Source organism: Dermacentor silvarum, chromosome 6 (genome assembly GCF_013339745.2).
Source record: "Dermacentor silvarum isolate Dsil-2018 chromosome 6, BIME_Dsil_1.4, whole genome shotgun sequence".
Classification (NCBI taxonomy): Eukaryota; Metazoa; Arthropoda; class Arachnida; order Ixodida; family Ixodidae; genus Dermacentor; species Dermacentor silvarum.
Window position 1 is genome coordinate 14,242,954 of NC_051159.1, and position 3,895 is coordinate 14,246,848.

The following is a 3,895-nucleotide window of genomic DNA, read 5'->3' on the forward strand; positions in this document are numbered from 1 at the left end:
AACTTCGAGCTCAACTTTACCTAGGACAGCTGTTTATTAAAAAGTGTTATTAATCAATTGCTTTTTGGAATGCGATTTCATGAAGAGTTACCGTGGAACGTGGATGTAAATAGTATTTGACTGAACTTTCTAAATTTATTGGGATTATAGACATAGCCGTGCATTTTTATTTATTTATTTATTTATTTATTTATTTATTTATTTATTTATTTATTTATTTATTTATTTATTTAAAAATACCTTACAGGCCCAAATGGCATTGAGTAAGGGGGTTTACTCTACCTCTCTCTGTATCTCCCACTTCCCCTTACCCCAGTGAGGAGTAGCAGGCTAGAGACACGCTCTCCAGGCCGACCTCTCCTCCCTTCTCTTCATTAAAATCTACTCTCTCTCTCTCTCTCTACTCAATACAATGAAAGCACAAGCAAACTAGTATAGAACAGGGTTACAGTGCAAGTGAACATCAAAACGCAACGCAACAGAGTAAATTGCAAAATGTAAAACAAGTTTGAAAAGCACGTGAAAAAAATGCAGCACAACAGAATACGTTTCCGAAATAAGCACTAAAAGAGCCTTTGAGTGCAAGTGAAGAAAAAAAAACGCAACACATCACAAAATAAACAAAACAACATAAACGACGAGACAATGTTACAGCACTATGTAACAAAAAATATGTACCCCAAGCTCGTGGCGAAATGAGTTAAGGTTATTATCAAAGGCGATATCACCGGGAAAATCATTCCACATGCGGATGGCTTGTGGAAGTGCGGATGTGTTAAAAGCGTTCGTATTGCCAAACATGCGCGTGAAGCTGAGGTTAATATGTAGCCTGCATGACGTGAAAATGGGGCGTTCAAGGTGTAACGAGGCTATTTTATTGCTTTAGACGTACTTGTGAAACAGGCATAGGAGAGCCATTTGACGGCGGATGGCCAAGTTGAGTCACACTTGAATGATTGTCACAGTTCCTTGAAATGTAACGGGCGGCTCTGTTCTGAACTGCTTTAAGCATGTTAATTTGATAATGAGCGGAAGGGGACCAAACAGATGAGGCATGTTCAAGTTGTGGGCGGACGAAAGTTAGATAGGATAATTTGCGATCGTTTGAGGCGCAATGACGCAGGTTGCGTCGTAGATACCCTAAAGTTTTTGAGGCTTTCGCGCACGCAGCAGTGATGTGTTCAAACCAGGAGAGGCCTGGTGTAAGATATTTATAACATGATGCCCGGGAAAGCTTGTCTCCCAGTATATGTTGTAGGAAAAAATGGAAACGTCACGCTTACGTCCGAAAGAAATAATTTTACATTTGTTAGTATATTTAGGGTCATGAGCCAGGTGCTACACCAGATAGAGATCATCTTGAAGGATCAGGTGGTCGTCGGGACTGTTTATTGCTCTGTATAACATGCAGTCGTCAGCAAAGATTCTAATATTTGATGCTATGTTATTTGGCTTGTTAGCGATCTGGCTCAAGAAACAAGTCATTTGCGCGCTTGTTTATTTGAAGCTTTGTTATTGTGCTCTGGTTTGGGGCACGACAACTAAAACACAGTATAAAAATTACTTATATTGCAAAAAAAAATTATATTATGGATTTATATGAACTTTCATGGTTTCCATCCGGATTTGCGAACAGCCCTGTTATTTAGCCGGCACTTTATGTTTAAGGCAGACGAAATGTAGGCAGTCCACTACCTGCACCTGAATAGAAGCGAAATCTGTCCCTATGTTGGGAACACCAGTGTGACGTCAGGCAAAACACAAGACCCCCACCGATGACGCGAACTACGGAAGACGAAATCTGAAATTTCAATGCATAAATTGTCTGAGTTGAGTGGAACATTCGTTATAATTTGACTCCAGTAATGTTACCGTTAAGAAAAAAGTGAAATATATTCTAATTAGCGAATGTACAAGCTTTGAGCTATGAAAGTGATATCTATGTTATGTTCTTTTTGTCTTAATATAGACGACACAGTTATGATTACTTGCGTTTTTTATTGAGTTTCCTTTTGAATGGCCTGTCAAATATGTCAGCATATAAATGATCGTGCTATTTCCTTGTTTGTGCGAATGAAAAGTGCATTATTGAAATGTGTATTAGTGCGAAATGTTCATATTCTTTTAGATGAGAAATTGACTGCTGCATAGTATCTATGTTGTAAGTGGAATTAGCTTAAACAGTGCTTTCGTTTATTACATGTATGTATTGATTACTCCTGTAACCACGATGTTGTATGATTTATACCGATGAAAGCTGTTTAGGGCTGCCTTTATTCCTTTCCTCCTCTCTACGAGGGGGCGGAAAATGCATAAATCAATTCAGATCAAATCTTCCTACCTTTGGCGCCCAAAGTTCTAATACAGAAATGATGGATGTCTGAAGTACTTAAATTCCTGATACCTTATTCGCTGACGAATGCAAAGTTCAGCAATCCGCAGGCAGCGCTCAATGAAGACATATCATTGCGGACAAATGAAACGCAAAAGAATTACAAAGTAAAACATATTTCATGATTAAGAATTTGAGAGCGCCATGCCTCACCGCGACTTCTCCGGTCGCGAAAGTTCGCATAGCGCTCACATTACACGTACAAACCAAGAACACGCCCACATTACACGAAGTCTCGAAAGCAGAAATGAAAGAACTCGTTGTACTTAGCCCTAACTTGTTTCTGTTTCAAATGCCCACAAAATGTAAGAGAAATGCTCAAGCACATATTTTATCCAGTTCCGTTATCCTTAATAAAGGTGATTCTGATTGCTTAGGAGTTTGTTTTATTACGATAGCAATTATATGGACACTCCAACGCAGATTTCTGCCGTCGGCGTCGCCGTCGTCGTCGCCGTCGCCGTGAGGTTCCGTATGACGCCAATGGAGATGAAATCGTCGCCGCGCGCCGAACGCTGTATGTGCGAGTGAAAGGGCGCGAGGGACGCGCGCTTTCACGGGGAGTGAACCCACGGCGGAGAACAAACGCGCGTTCTGCGCCCTGCTCCTTTAACGGCTGCAGAATTAAGCGTCTCTTTCCTCATTTACAATCACCATCTATAGAGAGCAAACGCGCCTTCTTCCGACGCGCGAAAGGCCGTGGGGGGGAAGAGAGGCGACGTTTAGCTGGGGCACCAAGTGTCTAGAAGAAGAAAAAGAAAATCTTATTTGCCTATTTATATAAAAACGTTGTGAGGCCAGAAGGTGGTAACGACTTCCGACGCTGCTCGTTAGGCTCGGAGGCATTCCTCTACTGTCTTTAGTTGTTGGCAACAGTCACCAACGCCACACGCGTTTTCTGCGAACGCGGGCAAAACGCCGACGGCGTCGACAACAGTTCTGCGTGTTGCCGGTGCTGCTGCATGTCCAAGTTTATACAGCTGATAAAGCTACTATCATTACTCCGTATAGCTCTCTACAAATTTGCTATCAAATTGATGCTTCGCCTTTCGGGTGAAACTGCGACAACTTTTTTGTTTAATATAATAATGTTTCTCCTTGCTGTAATGCTTACAATAAATTCTTCTTCCTTTAGTGTCTTCATCTGCGACAGCACACATTAAAACCAAGCTGCTATAAAAAAGAACGATGGAGGCTGCAGCTCTAGGCCTCACGTCTTACCCGCGAGAAACTATCCTATATTCAACAAGAGAGCATAACCTTTATTTGAAATTTGATATATTTATTGTTTTCAGAGTAATACATATATACTGAGTATTTATTGAAAATAGCAAGTTTGCTGGCGCAAGTTGGAATCGGCTAGTTCAAGACAGGGTTAATTGGAAATCGTTGGGAGACGTTTTCATCCTACAGTGGGCGCAAAAATAGGCCGATGAGATGATGGCGGTGATGATGGTGATGATATTTACCGTTTCCCCCACCAGCGGCTACAACCCCGCCGCT